General features: G+C 32.4%; 1 pseudogene; it reads left to right on the top strand.

The window, feature by feature from the left end:
* Nucleotides 1-20,462, top strand: part of LOC124975289 (coiled-coil domain-containing protein 138-like) — a 38,531-nt pseudogene extending 18,069 nt beyond the window's left edge.
* The last annotated feature ends 828 nt before the right edge of the window (nucleotides 20,463-21,290 follow it).

The following is a 21,290-nucleotide window of genomic DNA, read 5'->3' as shown; positions in this document are numbered from 1 at the left end:
GCTAGGGTCCCTTAGAGTGGCATGTAACAAGAGTCATGTTATTTCTCTGTTGTTGTTCAGGGGCTGTAGTAGTCTTCAGTCCACCCCTGTCATGTGTGCATACTTGCAGCCAGGTTGTCTGCTGGGTGCTTTTCTCCACCCTATTTTTATGTTGAAGGATCCATCAAGGTTTGAGGAAGACTCAGTCCTGAATAGACTAAGGTACAATTTCTCTCAACTGGGTCAGGGCTAAAGTTCAGTGTCATAACATCTACCATGTTTCAAGGTGCTGGACTTAATTCATAGTTCTAGTTTGAGAGGAGAAAATGACCACCAGTTACAACAAACAACTTGAAAGCAAATCATATATCAACATACAATAAAAACATAAAAAAAGAACCTCTACAACCCAAATAACCAAAAGAAGAAAGGGGTATGCATAATATAGAATATGTTAAAAATTAGACCTTAATGAAAGTAAAATTAATATTGAAATAGCTGGGCACATTGACTCACACCTATAATCCCATCTACCCTGGAGGCTGAGGCAGGACTCTTTCAAGTTTGATATTAGCCTGGGTGTTTAATGATACTCTGTATTTGTTTGTTTGTTTGTTTGTTTCTTTCTTTCTTTCTTCCTTGCTTTAGATTGACAGAATGCCTTTATTTTACTTATTTAATTTATGTGGTGCTAAAGATCAAACCCAGTGCCTCACACATGCTAGGCAAGCTCTCTGCCACTTAGCTACAATCCCAGCCCAGATACTCTGTCTTAAAAGTAAAAAATGAAAGACTTGTAGCTCAGTGGAAGAGCAACATTTGGTTTGATCCTCAGTACTGTGCAAAAAAAAAGTACTGGTAAAATTTTAAAGGGAGGAAACAGAAGAAGAAATGTGAAAAGAAAGAAATGGAAATAAAATGAGGAAGTAGAGATAAGAGCAAACTACAATTAAATAATTAAAACATTTAATAAAATTGGATAAAAGTATTTAAAAAAGGGAAACAAAACAGTAAAGAACAAAATTAAAATGAAAGGAAAACCAAAGATATTTAAGATGGGAGGCACTTTTTTCCAAGACCTCACATTTTTGTCATTTGCCAGGTATAGGATGTTGTGGGGGCTGGTGGCAGTATGATGTGTTCCTTTTCAGCTGCAGCTCAGGCAGGTCAAGCAGTTAGGGCAGTGTGTGAACTGAGCTCAATCTCCCCTTGCTCACCAGCCAGAGCTAAGGCAAAGTTACCTAGAGTAGTGCTAAATTTATGCCCAGGTCTCTGATTTTGCATCAAGAATGGGGTTGTAGTGACAGTTGTAGCCATCCCCCATTCTCTCAGCCTCCATGCCTGTGAACCAGTCTGGTTTGCTCACCCATGGTGGCCAAGATCTTCAGTATGTACACTTGGGCATGTGACAAATATCCAACTGTAGTGGTTTGTTGTCTGCCTCTGAGCGTGGAAGACCAATCAGTGGAATCTGCACTGGGGTAGGGAGCCTCTTGATGAACAGATTTACCAGTTGAAACTATGGTGCTCCTGGACCCAGCCCTATTGTAAGTTCGCTTCACAGCTGCTGTCCCTCCTTTCAAGAGATTCAACCATACATTTTATGTAGAAGTGTCTTGTTGCTTCTCTCTGCCTCATAGACCATATTTATCACTGCCTAGAATCCTCAGCAGTCAATTCCAGGGACCCAAACTAACTCTCAGAGTAGGACACCTGCTGGAACAGAGAAGAAGAGAGGACATTGGATCTTGGAGTATAAAAAATGCAGGGGTTTCAGATCTCCCATGCAACAATTCAGACATTTGCACCCACTTTAGATGGCTCCTCAGGACATTGATGAATTCTTGCAATGTTCAGGGAATCTCTTCTCTCATGATAGCTTGCTATATAGATTCTGAGTTTCTTTTTATTTATAAAGCACCATATTTTGGGTTTTTGCCTGATCACTGGCTCCCTGTGTTCACACTCCAGTACTTTTCTATGGCCCCTACATGAACATGCAGTGCCACAGCTTCCATTTTGGTTCAGTCTCATAAAGCAGTAGGTAAGCCTTGACTGCCTCTAATCCTACCATATTCAGGAGTTCTTGATTCTAGTTTTCTCTAAAGTTGCATTTAGGTGACATACAAATAAGATAGCATTTGGTGGATGGAGTCTTATTGTAGGCGACTAGGATTAGATAATTAGTATGTGATGTTAGTATATCTTTTTTATTGACAGATGAATTTAGATATCCACTTCTCTAGAGATAAAGTTGGTTACTTGAAATGTTATCCTGATGAAAGAAAACTTGTACAACACCTTTTTGCAGTTCATTCAAGCACTTAAATGTGAATTGCTTAAGTATTCTGAATTATTACTGTTATTTTTCACTCAGTACTTCAAGAAACTGATAAAGGAAAAGGGCAAATTGTTCTTGTGTTTGCTTTTCCTTGAGTAGATGAATAAGCAGCCTGGGCCACACTGAATAGTTGAAGAGACTAATTTATTAATTTTTGCTGAGAATTTCTTATTAAGGCATAGACAACTTGTGTTTAATGGCAAAATGGAAAGGTAAATTATTTGCCTAATTTAAGAGATAAAAATTACTTATGTATGTATTCATCCACACAGAAATGAAAATTGTTCTCTTTCTTTAAAAAAGGAACTCAGAAAAAAACTACAGTATAGGATTTTGGGGTGGCGACATTCAAGTCAGTGTCTACTGAAGATCCAATAATATTAAGCACTGTACATGAAGTAGTTGGGAGAACCATTGAAGGGGATGTAGTAACCAAAAATGTATCATGCAATACTGTGCTAAACAGGGTTATAGTTTTATAAAGGAGATAATGGTGAAATGATGTGTGCAATTGAATATTTAATGATACAGTTTGTAGGTAGAAGAAATACAGTAGGTATCAAGAAGAAAAAACATTTTGAAATAATGTAAAACTATAAATATGTGTGCATAAACAAAATAAAAAGTTGAAATAAACAATTGTGCTTAAATATCTCTATATTATTAACATAACTCTATTTGGGAGGTTGAATATTTAAATAAATTGCCTCATTTTCTCCTTAAATCAGTTGATTCACATAAAGCACTGTGAACATTGCTGGATACATAGTAAAATACTCAAATATTAACTGTTTTCATTATTGATAGTACTTTTTTATTTGTCATTCACAAAATAATCAATTCAAGATCAGGACATGAGGTAGATTGAATGTAGAATAAGAAAAGTAGAAAATAATATAATAATTATAGCTTCATAGAAATTATGGTCTTGTGTTTAACTGATATTTTAGTCATTTTATGTTTATATAAGTGACATGGGTATAATTCCAAGTTCTAATTTGAAGGTTTGGATTATGAAGGTTTTCACACCATTGGACCTTTTTCACAGTTCCTGTCTATAATCTATCTAGAAGTACCCTGTCCAGCACAGTGGCTACAGACCACATGTAGCTATTGAGAACTTGAAATGTGGCTGGTCTGAATTGAGATACTGTAAGTCTAAAATACACATTGGGAGGACTGTAGAGGGAAAAGAGGGGTGGGAGGGGTGGGGGGGAAGGGAAAAAATAACAGAATGAATCAAACAATATTACCCTATGTAAATTTATGATTACACAAATGGTATGCCTTGACTCCATGTACAAATAGAGAAACAAAGTATATCCCATTTGTTTACAATAAAAAAAGCAAAAAAATAAAATAAAATAAAATACAAATTGGATCTGAAAGATTTAGCATGGATAAAAGAAAGTAAAATATCTTCTTAATAATTTTTATATTGATTTATTTTAAAGTAGTAACATTGTAGTTAAACCAAATTAAACAGAATATATTGTTAAAATTTGCCTCTTTCTTTGTTTTAGTGTTCTGTTAGAAATGTTTAAATGACCTATGTGTCTTGCATTGTACTTCTTTTGAACAGTGCTGCTCTAGAAATTTCTGGTCTAAGATGATCTTTTAAGAGAAACCTGGGATTCTAGTTTCATTTCAGTCTTTACTAGTCATGTCACTGTCAGTTACTTCACTTCACTAGAGTTCAGTTTCATCAGGGTAAACTTTATTTCTTTACCTAAAATACATAATAGTGCTGTATCTCTCTCACTGAATTATTGGTGGTTAGCAGAAAGAATTTAGCAGTTCTAGAACATTCTACATATATGTCATTTCTAATAAGGTCAATGTAATGACTAGAAAAGGTCGAAGGATGCTTAGTGGGTCATCAAAATGAATAATGGTTCATTTAACTTTTTTGTATTTTACATGTTTATTTTTGCATTTAAAAATGTTTGCTTTTCATATTTTTTCTCATTTGTTATGCTGTTAATATTTATATAGAAATTTTATTCTTTTCAAATACTATAGTAAACTTCCAGGTTTCTGTGATAGACTTTTTTTTAAAACCTAGATGATGAACTGGATTTTTTTCATGATTTCAAGAATCAGCAAACAGAAGAAGTGATTGAGAATGATCATAGAGTTAGTACCTCCAAAATAACCAGTCTTTTAAAAAAATGGAAAATGTAATATATAAATATATACATATATTATGTATGTGTGTGTGTGTGTGTGTGTGTGTGTGTGTGTGTGTATTTGTATGTATTTTTCATTTAAATAGTAATTTTGGGGCTGGGGCTGGGGCTCAATGGCAGAATGCTTGCCTAGCATGTGTGAGGCACTGGGTTTGTTCCTTAGCACTACATAAAAATAAAATAAAATAAAGGTATTTTATCCATCTACAGGTACAAAATAATTTTTAAATAGTAATATTTTAGCACATATAAAACTTGCCTCTTAAACACTTGTCATTAGGAGTATTTCTGTTTTCTGGGTATTTCTATGTTCTGAATTTTTGTGAACCATGAGATGATTACTGTGCTTGTTATTAACTAGAGAAGAGAAAAGTGAACTTCATTATTTTCCAGTTGTATGCCTGTGCTTTCAACACTTCTCAAGATAAGTTAGTCACAATACTTCTGTGATGCCTTCAATTCTTTTTCATGTCAGTGTTTGTTAGAAAGTGAGGAAATGATTGTGGTAGTGTTTTCCTAACCCTGATATTTTGAGAGAATAGTACAGATTACTTATAGTATGGCTTCCTTGACACTGAACTAGTAGCAACTCACTGTGTACCTGTCTTCCTTTCATATGTTTGTCAGTATTTCATGCAAACAGGCAACCAGTGATGAAGACTTTTGCCTTTTGGCTATAAGGATTCCAGCACTGTTGTTGATTATCTTTTTTCCTGAAAATAGGTTGCCTGCCCACAATAAATACTCATTTTCCCCTTTCTCCCATATCCTTCATCCCCTTTGTCATATGGATCTCAGTGTTTGAAGACAATGAAGATTCTTCAGCTTGGACTTAGTCTTCCCACTAAAAACATAGAGTTAAACTATTTTAAAAGCTAAATGTATGTGAAAAATGACCAAAAATGTAAGGAGTGCTCAGACCAGAAATTGGTGAGGTGGAAACTTGGAGAGGCAAGCAAAATACTGAACTGGTGTTTCTTTTAGTTATTTACTGAACTGATTGATGTGAAACATTTCTTTCTTAAAAATTAATTCAGGTTCTGTCTAGGATGCTGGGCTCCTTTAAGCTAATGCAAGTTAAAACCACTGCTAGAGAGCATTTTATGCTCTAATTATTAGAAGAAAATGAATTCTGATGGTATAGTGTTGGCAGGGACCTGAACTAAAAGCAACTTACTTATCCACTGCCTTGGGAGTAAATTAATGTAACCACTTTGGAAGAAAATAGCATCAATAGTAAAATTGAACCTGTGCATATAGCATAGTACATGTATGCTACAGTCATATGCCCCAGAAAAATCTTGAACTTGTGTATCAGATGCATGACTGTGTAGCATCTGTATAGCCAAAGCAGCTCAAATACCTCTCTGTGGGAGAAAGTTTTCATGTATTTATTAAATAGGATAAAGTAGTGAAAGTTTTTGAGCCCATCATTCTGAAATCATCATGGTAGATTTCAGAGAACTTATTACTACTTAAATAAGGAGGTTATAGAAATTATTATAGACATATAGTTGAAATTGGGAAAAGCAAACAAGTATTGTGTGTGTGGGTATGTGTTAAAATTGTTTTAATATTCTTTTACTTTGAACAACTTTTGTTACAAATATTAACCATTAATTTTTTTAAATTAATGGGTTTCACTGACTTTTCCATACATGCATATATCATGTTTTAATTGTGTGCATCCTCCCAACTACTTTCTCTTACCCTGCTCTTTCTATCACTGCCTGCTTTTCTTCTCCTTCCCTAAAATACCTTCTCTACTTCATTTTATCTTTTTTCCTAAACAGTTTCCATGTATGAGGGAAAACATGTGACACTTGTCTTTCTGAGTTTGGCTTATTTCACTTAACATGAGAAACACCAGTACATCTGCTTTCCTGCAAATGACATGTTTTTTCTTTTCTATGACTGAATAATATTCCATATGTGTATATGTCTTATTTTCTTTACCTATACATCTATTGACAGCACCTAGGGTGATTCCTTAAGTTGGTTCTTGTTAGTAATGCCACAATAAAAATAGGTATGCAAATATCTTTTTGCATGCTGATGTCATTTTCTCCAGAATATAGCCAGGAATGGTATATAGTTTTCATCATATGGTAATTCTGTTTTTAATTTTTTGAGGAACTTGCTTGTTGTTTTCCATTATGGTTGTACTAATTTACATTCACACCAACAATACGTAAGTGTTCCTTTTTCGCATCTTTGTCAGCATTTGTTAGTTTTGGTTTTCTGACTATCTGTTTTGAGTAGGTGGAGTGGAATCTCAGTGTAGTATTTATTTGCATTCCCTGATAGCCAAATATGTTGAGAACTTTTTCAGATATTTATTGACCATTTGTACTTGCTTTTGAAAAGTGTCTGTGCAGGCTCTTTGCCAATTTTTTGGTTGGATTACTTGCTCTTTTGTTGATAACTTTTTGTGTATATAATTCTGAATGTTAATATTCTGTCAGATGAATAGTTGGCAAATATTTCCTGTCATTCTGTAGAATCTCTCCTAACTCTCTTCTTTCTTTTGCTGTGTGGAAGCTTTAAAATTTTGTGTAATCCCATTTGTCAATTCTTGCTACCATTTCCTGAACTATTAGGATTCATTTTGAGTTCATTCATGTACAGGCTGAGACATAGAGGTCTAGTTTCAATTGTCTACATTTGAATATTCAATTTTCCCAGTACCATTTGTTGAAGAGCCTATCTTCTTTCCAATGTGTTTTTGGCTACTTTGTTGAGAATCAGATAACTATAGAGGCTATGAGTTTATTTTTGAGTCCTCTAATTCCATTGTTTTTTGTATTTTTTAAGTTAATACCATGATATTTTTGTTACCATCAAATGCATTGTAGCATATTTGAAATCAGGAATCATGCTGCCTCTAGCCTTGCTCTATAATTTTTCCTCAGGATTGCTTTGGCAACTTTGGGTCTTTATGCTTTCTTCTGAATTTTAGAATTTTCCCCCTATTTCTGTGAAGAATGTTATTGGTATTTTGATGGGAATTGTCTTGAATTTGTAGATTGCCTTTTGATAGTTTGGCCATTTTAACAATGTTAATTCTCCTAGTATTTGAACGTGGGATGTCTTTTCATCTTTATCTTTTAGTGTCTTCAGTTTCTTAAGCATTTTATAATTTTTACTGTAGAGGTTTTTATTGACTCATAAATAAGGACTTTTTAGATATAAGTGATAGAAATTAAAAAGAAAAATAGGGAATAATTAACATTGCATTTGGACTTCTTAGTTTAGTTACAGAGAAGAGAATGTGTTAAGCTTCTGAAGTAATATTCCATTTCATACTCTAGGCAGTTAATACATATTGTTCTCATGAATTTGAAAATAATTAAATCTGAAATAATTTCATACTTAGAGAAAGTTGCATGAAGGATTCCTGTATACTTTTAACCCAAAATTTCTAGATGTTAACATTTTACTGTATTTGTTATAACATTCTTTCTTTCTTTTCTGAAATTTTTCACAATACAGTAATTTTATACTTAAAATAATTTTTCTGGAAGGTTATTCTGAGACTATTTGGAGCTATAATAAAGTTTAAAATAAAAAATTTATTACTTTGCATTTGACCTGCCAACAGATAGGGCCTCATCAAGACCTCAGACTGAATGTTGCAATGTCAGTGACTCTTCTTTGATAAGTGTCAGCTGTTCAAATCCAAATTGTCAAACAAGCAGACTTTACTCCACATCAGATAAATCATGTATATGATGAGTTATTTCAAATACATCTGAAACTGCAGGTAAGATATAAATACTGATTTGAGAATTCAGAAATATTTATATTCTAGGCACTAAGTATTTGCAAAATTTGAATACAATTTTAATTAGTATAGATAATTGGGTTAAGGGAAGGTCAGAAGGGAACAAACTCAATTTGTAGGAACTGTTCAGTGAGAAAATATAGAGAATGAAAGAAAAATATTGGTAGTAGTGATTTTTTTCTGTGGGCATGTGTCTTAGTCTTCAGATTATCCTATGTTCTACGTTTATCCTCATTCCATTCCATTATTCACAAACAAATCTGCAGGTAAAGTGTGCTTTTTGAACTAGGTGTTTGAGATTCATTGTTTTAAGTATTACATAGTAAGAAGTTTCCTTGCCAACTCTAACTAAAATGTATTTTGAACCTTCTTGCAGTTTATCTTTTCTTTGGTACTTGTTTCTAAAGGATGTAATTTATATATTTATCACATTTCCACTAGGAGTACAGAAAGAAACACATGTAATAGTTTCTGTTTGTTATTGTTTTCATTGGAAACAATTTATACACTTGAAATATCCCAAATATTTTAAAAACCAGTAGTTCATTTTGTTAAATTAATTCATGTTGTAATAATGTAGCATTTCAGAAAAAAGTTTTTCTTAATCTGAATAACTAGGAAAAAATTAGAGAAAGATAAAATCTGGTCCTTGACCCAGAGGTACAATTTAGAGAGGAGAACAATGGAAAGATCAATCCAGGTACAAGGAATTAAGAGATGAGAGTCGTTTGGAAAGGAGTGATTGTCATATTGTGAATTTAGCTTCCTGTCTGGGAAATAAAATAGTGAAAACTGAGGCTAGCTGTTTTATACTTTTTTTTTAATCAAAGAAGTGACAGTAGAAAGACTTTTGATAATACTCTATACAATGAAAAAGAAGGAAGGTTGCAAGGATAGATCATCTGTAGTAAACAATAAAGAAAAATATTTTTTAAAAAGTAAAGTACAAGGGATTAATCTGATTTCTTTAATCTTTAGACTGACTTTAAAATTTGCTTTGTAGTGTTAAGAGTTGTTAAGCATGTGCTTTTTATGCTTTTACTATTAAAAAGGAGTTTTTTGACAAAAGTTTAATAGGAACATATACATGATCCAATTTTTATGCCATGGTAGAATAGACATCAAACAGGCACCTTTAGAGAGGATACATGGATTTCTCTGAACAGTCATTATTCATACTCATTCAAGGCTTCTAACTTGACAGTATTTTTCCTCAAGTTGTCACCATTTCATTCTTGTTCTTTTGCCCACTAATTGTCATCTCCCCACATTCATCCCAATATTTAAGGGGCCACATGCCTGCATTAGTTCTTGATCATGTCTGTCACCATTTAATTTTAGTGATAATTTCCTGACTATACATTTTTTCAGCTTGATGTCTATTCAACAGACTCAGAAATGCTTTGAAGTGGAATTGGTGGCCTCCAAGCATATACATTTTTGTTACACTATTGATTTAATGTATTCAGTAAATATTTGAGTACCTATTAATATGCATTTGTGTTGAGTAAAATATATATACCTGTTGCTACATGTAGCTTATTAGAAGCAGTCATAAGTACCCATATAATTATAATTTTATAAACTTAAATGAAGGAATAATAGATGTATACTGTAAGCACCTGATGAGAGAGATTTTGATTGAGATTGGAGGAGATTGAGGTAAGATTTTTCTGAGAAATTAACATTTAATTTAAATCCTGAAAAATGAGTAAATGTTAGCCCAGTGAAAGATTTAGATTCTACACTGAGACATTCCAGTATGAGAAGTTCCTGAGGCATGGTACGTTAACATATTTATTCAAAGAAAATGTAGTAAGTAGCTCTGAAGATTTTTAAAGCATGAAAGTTGGAAAATCTAATGAGTGTTTACTTAAATGTCTTAGAGAGGGACAGGGGTATAAATTGAGATACCAGAGAGCATTCTACTGCAGAATCCCAGGTAAGAAATAAGGGTGACTTGGACTGAGTTGGTAGCAGAAGAGTAGAATAAAGTTTATTGTAGAGGTAAAATATTCTGGACTTGGCATGATGAATTCAATAAAGAATAGGAAGATTAAAGTAAGTAAGTTTATTCTCACATCTCTAGTTTTGCACATTGTGGAGAAAGAATGGATTTCAGGAAGAAGAGCAATATTTCTGTTTGAAATGAGTCAGGTTTGGTAGTAAAACACATTAACCTGGCTATTAGAAAGTAGATAGTGGGTGATTATCTAATTTGGGAGTCATCTATGTGCTACTGTTTTATCACTGTTACACAATACCAGAGGTAATCAACTTATAAAGGGAAAAAGTTTATTTTGGCTCATAGTTTTAGAGATTTCAGTTCATGATTGATTGGCTTCATTGCTTTGGGTTGGTAGCAAGACAGTACATTTGGCAGGAACATGGGACAAAAAACACTGTTCACCTCATGGCCAGGAATCGAAAGGACAGAGGCATCAGGTTCCCACTCTCCCCTTCAGTGACACATACCCAGTGATCTAAAGATCTTTCTTTAGGACCCAGCTTATAAAGATTCCACAACCTCCCACTTAGTGTCATTCTGTGGACCATGCCTTTAATACATGGGCCTTTGGGGGACAGTCAGCATCCAAATGTGTTAGTGTTTAACATTGTCATCAGTGTGAGAGGTTAGAGAAGTTGGTGTGAAATAATGTTACTAGTCTGAAGTATCTTGTATTAGACTGGGCACCTCAAGGATACAGAAAAGTGGTTGAATTCTGGAGATATTTAAAAGGTGGGTTACATAGGACATAGAGATTATTTGGATGTAGGAGATAGGCTAGAAGTTTTATCAAAGGCAAAATGCAAGTTTAATTTTTGGACAGTTGGATAAATCATGCTGCTTTTTGCATATATAGAAAACTGGAGGAAGAAATTAGTTTATTCCTTTTTAATTCATAACTTAAAAATTAATTTTTAGTGTCTAGTTAAATTAATTTTTATTATATTCACAGAGTTGTACTATTGTCACTGTAAATTATTTTAGAATATTTCATTATCCCAAAAAGAAACCCCAACACATTAGAGGTTACTCTTCATGTTCTCCAAATTCCCCTCAGCCCTAGGCAACCACTAATCTACTTTCTGTTTCTGTATGTTTGCCTATTCTGAACCGTTCATAATACTGGAATCATATAATATGTGATATTTTAAAATAACTGACTTCTTAGCATGCTATTTTTAAGGTTAATTCATATTATACCGTGTATCAGCCCATGCTTTTTATTCTTTTCCTTTTAGTACTGCGGGATTGAACCCAGAGGAGTTACATCACTGAGCTACATTCCCAACTTGTTTATTTTTACTTCAAGGCAAGTTCTTGCAAAATTACCAGGTTGACTTTAAATTTACAATCCTTCTTCCTCAACTTTCTTAGTGGCTATAATTACGTGTATGTTCCCTGGTGCCTGGCTAGCACATGCTTTTTATTACTAAGTAATATTCCATTATATAGATATATCCCATTTCTTATTTTACTCTTTAATTTCTGGACATTTGTGTTTATTTCCACTATTTGGCTATCATGAGTAATGCTGCTATGAACATTTGTATTTACATTTTGTGTGGACATGTACTCCATTTCTTTTGGGTGTATATCTACAGTGAAATGGCTAAGTCATAGATTAACTGTGTTTAACTTCTTTGAGGAACTTGCATACTGTTTTACATTTCCACTAGGCAGTATACAAGACTTCAATTTTCCCCACATCTTTTCCATCAGTTATTTTTCTGTTTTTGAGAAACACATCCTTTATTTTTCTGGATCTTTTGTGGCTTTGTTTTGTATGTTTCTGTGATGTCTAGCTGAATTCAGATTTGGAAATGTTTATTTTGTGCTACCTGAAAGTATATAGGTAGAGATGTTAAATAAGCTGTTTAGACTTGAGTTTGGCACTTGAGACAGTCAAATGAACAGTTGCAGGTTGGGAACATATGGTAATTTTAGCCATTGAATGGATATAATCAAGCAGAGAATGTAAAGAATGAGAAGAAAAGTAACTTAAACCCAAATCCTGAGCAACCATAGTAGTTACAGGATGGTGGAGACATGGAGCCTACAAAGGGGACTGAGAATTAATGACTAGTGAAGGTGGTAGAAAACCAGGAGGACATGATATCATGTAAGCCATTGGAAGTATTTTAAGTTGAAGGAAAGAGATAGTCATATAACATGCTGCTGAGAGATTCAGTAAAATAAGAACTGAGAAGTTATCTTTAAATTTCATAAGAGGTAAGTCATTTTAGTAGGGCAGTGTGGGCTGAAGGCAGATTAAATTCAATTGAGGAATGACTTGGAGGTAAAGAAGTTTCAGCAAATGTAGAAAATATTTTAGGAGGTTTGGTTGGGGAGGTAATATGGGAAAGAGAAAATATTTTATTTCAGATGTGAAAAGAGAGATTGAAAATGTTTAGAGATAATCAGAGCAGTCTTCACAAAGGGACTTAAGGCAATAAGATCCTGAAGCTATCTGTGTATAAAAGAGAAGGGCATGAAACTGATGTTCCCTTCTGTGGTCTTCCCTATGAATTTACCAGGCCATCCACAGACAATGTTCAAGGTGTTGTGTTTAAAATTAGGAAAGAGTAAAAAGGTTTGAAATAGACATGTGGAGAACAGAATAAAGAGATGACCATGAAAATGTAGCAAGTTTTCTGAATAGCATTGATAACTTAATAGAGGATTGAGACCATGAACAAAAAACAAAATCACTTTACATGGTGTGTGGATTTTCTCTGATGGTTTTTAATCGGTGTTATCCTCAGGACAGGGAAGATGGTAAGTGTGTTAACCCAGGCCTGGAGTCTTTCAGCCCTTGGTGATAGAAGAACAACAAAGTAAGGGAGTGGAGGATATAGGTAAAATAATGGACCATGTGTAGCAACTACTGTAATCCCTGTTTTACATACCAATGCATTTTCAAAAACCACTTGGTTAAACCACAGTGTCAGTGGATAAAAATGTAATTTGCAGATTTTGTGAATGTTCTGTTTAAAAGTCATTCATATCTGGTATTTTTATCAGTGTTAAACTGCAGCACAACAGAATTTTGCTGAAGAACTTCAAAAGCAAGAATGTTTTTTAGTTGAAAGAGAACAACTGCTTTTCAGACATGAAAATCCCTTAAATAAAATTAAAGGTGTTGAAGAAGAGATTCTTAAAAGATTTCAAAATCTAAAGGAGGTACACATAAAGTCATAATTTTTAGAGTAATATAACATCTTTTTTCCTTGATTTGTGTAATAATTAACATTTTGTCACATTTTCTCATTTAACCTTCTCCCTCCTTTTCTCACACGCACACACCCACACAGATCTACACACAACTTATTTTCTGAACGATTTGAAACTACCTTGAAAAATCAATATATAGTATCCCTAAATACTTAGGCATGTGTCTCTTAAGAATAAGTACATTCTGTATAGCATTATATATCATAAAATTAATGCTAATTGAAAAATAAAATTTAATATATAGTCCATATTCACTTTCCCATTTGGTCTCCAACATGACTTTTATTACTTTTTTGTTTTGTTTTGTTTTGTTGTTTTTGATCAAGGACCTACACAAACTCTATGCATTATCTTAGACTTCTTTGAATCTAACATAGTTAACCATTACTATTTTTATTGTTCATGGGACTTTTCTTTGGAGTCTAGGTCAGCAGTGTTGATGAATATATTGCATCCTAGATTTGCCTGAATGTTTCCTAACAATGATACTTGGATCAAATACTTTTGGCAAGAATTTTATATAGTTAGTACAATTTGACAACTATTATACTAACTATAGTTAGTATAATTTATCTTTGCTTAATATTCATATGTACTATAATATCTCTTGGTGTCATATAGCTTATCTCTTATACACATAATTTACACAGTAAAATTCAATGTTGTACATTTATATTAGTTTTGAAAAATGCTTTTAATTTTGTAATTGTGACCATCCTCACAATAAAATGTAATTCCAGCATTCAGAAAATTTTATTGTATTCTTTTGAAATATTTCTTTTCCCATCCTTAGCCTTTAACAACCATGTGTCTATTTCCTGTCCCTATTTCTGTATTTTCCAGAATATTCTGTAAATAAGTTCATTTCAAGCTTTTTCTTTAACTTGTGATTTTTAGCAGCAGCTCATTTAGGATGTCAACTTGGCATCATTTTCTTTGACTTTATTCAACTTGTGGTTTATTATTTTTCTTGAATTTGTAAATTTATGTCTTTTGCCACATTTGGGAAATTTGCAGCAACTATTTCTTCAAATATTTTTTATGCTTCAATTCTCTTCTCTTCTCTGTGTCTCCAGACACATATGTTCGTTCTTTTACTGTTAGCCAGAAGATTTCTGAGGCTATGTTCAGTTTTCCTCATTATATTTTTTCTTTTGTGTTCTTTGGACTGGATAATTTCTATTAATATGTCTTTTAGTTCACTGTTTTTCTTTTTCATCTCCATGTTGCTATTGAACCTTTTTATGGTTTAAATATGAGGTGTCTCCTAAAAACTCATATCTGAGACAGTGTAAGAAAGTTTAGAGGTAAAATCATTGAGTTACAAAAACATTAACTTAATCAGCATATTAATCCATTGATAGTTTTTAACTGGGTAGTAACTATAGACAGGTATGGTGTGGCTGGTGAAGAAACATAGTTGGGTTTGATCTTTCATTGCTTCCCGGTATCAGGTGCTGTGATGCTTTCCTCTGCCACTCCTTTCCACCATGATGTTCTGCCTCACCTCAGGTCCAGCAAAGAAGTCAGCCAACTATGGACTGAGACCTCTGAAACCAGGAGCCGCAAACACATTTTGGCTCTGAAATTGTTCTTGTCAGGTCTTTGATCACAGCTGTGAAATACCTGACTAAATCAAGCTCATTTAGTGATTATTTATTTCTGACATTTTGAAGTTCTAAAACTGCCAATTATTTTCTTTAATTTATTTGCTCATAACAATTTCTGTCTTTACATTTACTTTCACATTTACATTTACCTCATAGAATATGCTTAAAAATTGAGCATCTGGATCATCTCAGGATTGGCATCTGTTGATTATACTTTTTCTTGAAACCTCATTACATTTCTCAGGTCTTTGCATGTCCAGTGACATTTGGATTGTATTTGAAACATGTTGTATAGATTCTGTGCCTTTTAGAATCCTCTGGAGAATATTGTTTACTTAAAGCATTTATTCAGCCCAGTGACATTAAGGCCTTAGCTCTTCCTGATCTTCTATAGGCTATGATTCTCATTTCAGTTTGTTTTTCAGAGCCTTTGCAGTTTTGCTTCATAATTGTCTTGTGCACATGCCACTTAGAGGATAGTTTGAGACTTGGCAACAGTTTAAAATCTTACTTCAGCACTACAAGCCTTTGGCCTGCTGTGCTTGTTTTGTCCTGTGTCTGGACAACTCAGAGATGAACCCAATTTGTACATCTTAATGTACACCAAATTGAGAGGATGCTTTGAGATTTCTTCTCCAATATTTTCCCCACAATCCAGATCACAAGGTCCCATCTTCCTGATTTCTTTGACTGTCTTTAGCTCAGAGCTCTTAGGAAAGTAGAAAGCTCTACTTCCATCCAGTTTTCCACCCTGGGGCAGAAGTTTGAGAGAAAAAGTAGAAACAAACCAATGAAACAGGAAACTTCACCCCTTTAACATTGTTTCTCCAAATTTTTAATCCCTCTTCTAATTCCTGACTCTTATTTACTTTTCATAGCCATCAGTAGCTGCTATCTGCTATGTCTAGGGTTTTTAGTGAACATCAGTAGGAAAAACAGAGTGTAGTGGGTTTATTCTGGCATATCTTATTTGGATGTAAAAAAATTAGATAATGGAAATATTAAACTAGTTTTAAAGTAGCTACATATGACTGTATCCTCAGTTATTTAAGGGATCACTTAATATAGTATTAAAATTACATGAAAGTAATTTTTTTTGGATTTTTTCATAGGGCTAAGGAAAAAATGTTTAAATTCACAGATCTCTCCATGCTAAGTTTATTCTTGTTTCTCTCTTTAGATTTTTCTACTATTTTTTAATTATAAACATAACTGCTTTATTTTAATCATATTTATATAATTACTTAGAAGGAAATTTATTTTCTTGATTTCCTGTAGATAATTGCTTGTTTTGATATTTTATGAATAAATGAAAGAATTTTATATCTTAAACCTAAAACATTTTATCCTATTTAAATTTAATTACAGGAAAGTTGATTTTTATCATTTCTGAAACTGATTCAGGAGAGAAATAGGGCTCAAAGAAAATATGTATTTAACATTGAAGTGTAAAACTGACATAAAATTTTAGCTACTTTATGGTAACACACTAGGTAAAATTTACATGTTAATCTATAAAGCTAAGAATTGCCTGTTAGTCTCCTGAAAAAAATCACAAATACTTTGTTGTTTTATTATTCTTTGATATGAAAAAGAATATACATTGATGACTTTGGGTGAATTTCTCTTAGCAGAATAAAAAAATAGACTTATTTCTACTTAATTTATATGATAATATGTTTGGGTCTTTCACAAATATTTTTGATATTTTACTGTTAATTTGGCTTATTTCACAATTTTTATAAATTATTTGCCACAATATTTATCTATGCTTAAATCCACTGAATAACATTTTTTGTGACTTAATGTGTTCTACTTTTAGTTAATTTATGTTCAGTAGCATTAGTGATATGAGTTCCTTATCTGATTATTAGATTGTATTTTTTCCTTCTTAGCAACATGATGCAGAAGTTGAATACATAAGTGAAATTCTTAAGAAAAGGAATAATGAAAGCAAGAGACTAAGATCCTTTTGATGCATTGAAATAATTGAATGATAACTTAAGAAAAACAAGTAACATCTATTTTAATATATTTTAGTAATAAGAACTTCTAAAAATTATATTTTTATATAATAAATAAGTCAATATTAGAACATTTTGGCTAGAGAAAATTTTGATTGGATTTATGTTAATTTTATTTTGAAACACAAATATAAATAAAATAGTCTTAAACTGCTCTTGTATCCCTTTCTTCTTTATTTGAAAGCAAGTTATACACTTGAAAATTTAAATTTTTTCTATATTCTTTATGACAGAAGTCTTCCTGTTTCCCAGATTAGTCTGAAATTCATGATCTGCTTGTCTCAGCCTTCTGAGTGAGCTGGGACTGCCACTGTGTCCAGCTCTAAAATTTTATTAAAATTTTGAATTTTTTTGTAGTTACTACATCACTAGATTAAAAATAAGTGAAAGAAAAATCCTGATAAGCTGAAATAATTAAATTTTAGACACTGATTTCTGACTTTAATTCTTACTATTTAACTGTAATTACACACCTAATAGATGAGACACAGATGTAGGTAGGATTAGGGAACAGGAACCTTTTCACAAAAAGACTTCAAATTGAAGCATTAAGTAAAGAAAGAATAGAAAATTTGAATGGACATATATGGGACATAGTTAAGTTTAACATATGAGAATTCCAGGAAGAGAAGTACAAGAGAATAGGGCAAAAGCTAAATATGATAGCCCAGAATTTTCCAAAACTGGTGAAAGATTCAAGAAACTGTTACTACTGACAAGGATAAATTTTAAAGAAATCATACATAGGCACACTACTTTAAAACTGCTGGAAACTTTAGATGTAGGTTAGAGGGGAAAGAATTAAAAAGCTGTAAAACCAAAGTTTGGCTTTTAAGGAAGAAATACCACTTATCTTAAACCTAGAATAAGAAGAGAGACAATTTTCCTTAATTATAAAGCCAGCACAGCCTTCAATCTAAATCTTGACATTATAAGAAGGAAAGAAAATGGAACTAATCTCTTAAGAATATACACACAGTCCTGGGGATATAACTCAGTTGGTAGAGTGCCTGACTGGCAAGCACAAGGCCCTGGGTTTTTTAAATTAGCAAAGCTTAATGCAGTCATACAAAGAATAATACAGTTAAATGGTATTTAGTTCAAGAACACATGGGTGGTTTAACACTTGAAAATTAACATCTGATTAAAGGAGAAAAATCATATGATAATTTCAATTGATATGAAATTCAGCAACATCAAATGGTAATAGAAGGGAATTTCTTAAGTTCTCACACAGTGCCTACAAAAAATCCAACAACAAAATAATACCTAATGGTAAATTATTATTGAGATCTTGTTTTATGAAATGAGAATAAAATAAAGGTGATTGCTGTTAACACTTTGTTGAACACTTTATGATGTTCTTGTTGAACCAGTAAAGAGAAGAAAGGATTGGAAAGAAAAAAAAAATTAGTGATTCACAGATGATATGATTATATACTTACATACATTACATAGATATCCAAAGAAGTATATAGACAAACTCTGAAAGAATAAGAAAATTTATCAGACTCTAGAAGTAAGATTACCATATGAAAATCAAGTGTATTTCTATGTGCCAACAGCAAGAATGAAATATTAAGTGCTATTTACTGAAAGGTCCCATATGTAGTATCATAAAAAAAGAATTGACTACCCAGGAATAAAGCTAAAGAAAGATGTGTAGGACATCTATCCTCAAAGCTACAAACAGTAAATTAAAAAATAAAACCTAATTTGAAGGGTATGTTATGTTCATTAATGAAAGACTCATTGTTGTATACATTTCAGTTCTTCCCTTTTATTAGATACATGTTATAATCTGGGTATTCATGGTATATAGTTGTTCAATATAAATTTTACTTGAAAAACATTTCTAATTACAATAAATGCCTTTAAGATGTTAGGGACCTTGCAAATTTTTCATAGAATGAAGGAAACTTTTCTGGACAGTACTAATGTTTAGGAGAATATGGTGATTTTTAGCTGTGACCTACTTAATCATGAATGCTGCCTCTGTTTTGCTACATTGTTTGGTTAAGTACACCAGATTGAGAAACTTTTTTTAATATGAAAAAGGTTTTAGTTTATATTTGAAATATTTAGCTTTTTTCTCCCTAGTTAAATAAAGTAAGTGAAGAAAACAGGAAGACAAAACTTCAGGCAAAAAGAGTTCAAGCTCATCTCAAAAACTTACAGGTAGATTGCTCCTCACAAAATAATTACATTTGGATTTATTTACTTTTCATACACCATTCTTTAATATGTGGAGATGTACTATTGCAGAGGAAGTATGAATTTATGACATCAAGAGATTGAAAGAAGATTCCCATGTTGCTCATGAAATGAAAAGCATAAAATAAGAAAAAGTACCAGTTTCTAAAACTTCTAAGGTATGATGTGACTGAAAATTTCCTCAGAGAAAAATTTATTTTGTCCTCAAGTCTTTTTCTTTCATTTGGCAAGCATTCTTTTTGGTATTCTTTTAGAGACAGATATCTCTAGAATATTGCTACTACATTTTTATTTGCAAAAACAAAATATTTTAGCAGTGTTTCAGGTACAGTAACTCAAATCATAAGATCTTATTGTTAATAATGACCTTATAATTTTGCATATCATGTTAATAGAATTTATAGTATAAAGATAGTAACTTTGTTGGAAAGAAGAAAATATGAATTCCTATAGTGAAATTTCTTTACCTTTGAAAACCTTCAGATTTTTTAGAGTCTCTTAGATATATGATGATTTATACTGTAGAGTTAAAGCCAATTTTACATTTCTGTCTTATCAAACTTGAATCAAGAACATTCATGAAAATTCCTTATTTTGTTAATAAAGTTCAGTTTTTTACCTTCATTTTTATGAGTTTTTTGCTTATCTTAGCCAGCATTAATGTTTTCAATATTAGTTGGCGAGATTTGATTTGGAATTTTTTTACTTGTTTGGAGAAGCTCTGTCCTTAAAAAAATATCTAAAATATGCTAAAAGCATATTAGGTGAATTCTTCTATAACTTTGATGAGATTATAAATTGACATAATTGTTTGATTTAATTTTTCACATATAGGTATCACTTAATTGGCAGTATATGAACTTCTAATGGTCTTCATGGACTGGATTTCACACCATCATCTTAGCAAAGTAAAATATGAAGAATTTGATATGGATGGTGAAAAGCCATTACTCAAATCTTCTTCTCAGCAAAATGATATTAAATTGTGTAAAGTTTTGATGATTAAATTTGAAATATATGGTTCAGTAGATTTGAATTGGATAAGGAAAAGCCTTGGATATCATATAAGTGAAAAATATTGAAAGTAGATTTGATAGAAAAATGACCATAGTAATAGTCACCTCAAAAAGTTTCATTTTGGACCCTATCAAACTAATTCACACTTATATTTTTCTGAATGTGATAGGAATTTATCTTTTCAAAAGTAGAGATTAGGCATTAGTGGTGAAATAATTATATATTAGATTTATAAATATATAGTTGTGTGGATAATTATTCCTTTCCAAAATTTTAGAATTCAGAACCTACTAGAACCTACCTGGTCTTTTGTCATGAAGGGCTATAAAGATTTATTTTCAAGAGGATTCTAAAATCAAGGAGAAAGAACTCCTTTTTAATTAAATTCATTTTTATAGTAAAAATATGGGATACTTCTTGTTTCTCTGTACATGAAGTAGAGGCATACCATTTGTGTAATCATACATTTACTTAGGGTAATAATTTTTGATTCATTCTGATATTGTATTCTCCCCCCATCCATCCCACCCTTCTTATCCCTCTATAGAGTTCCTCCTTTCTCCATTCCTGCACCCTTCACACCCCCTATATGTGTCATCATCTGCTTATCAGTGAGATCATTCATCCTTTAGTTATTTGAGATTAGCTTATCTCAATTAGCATATTCTCCAACATCCATTTGCCTGCAAATGCCATAATTTTATTATTCTTTATGGCTGAGTAACCACAGTTTCTTTATCCATTCATTAATCGAGGGGCATCTAGGTTGGTTCCACAATCTGGCTATTGTGAATTGAGCAGCTATGAACATTGTTGTGGCTGTATCTCTGTAGTATGCTGATTTTAAGTCCTTTGGGTATTGGCCGAGGAGTGGGAGAGCTGGGTCAAATGAT

The sequence above is a fragment of the Sciurus carolinensis genome, unplaced genomic scaffold (genome assembly GCF_902686445.1).
Source record: "Sciurus carolinensis unplaced genomic scaffold, mSciCar1.2, whole genome shotgun sequence".
Classification (NCBI taxonomy): Eukaryota; Metazoa; Chordata; class Mammalia; order Rodentia; family Sciuridae; genus Sciurus; species Sciurus carolinensis.
The sequence above is the reverse complement of the archived record's forward strand: the minus strand, read 5'-3'. Positions and strand labels throughout refer to the sequence as shown.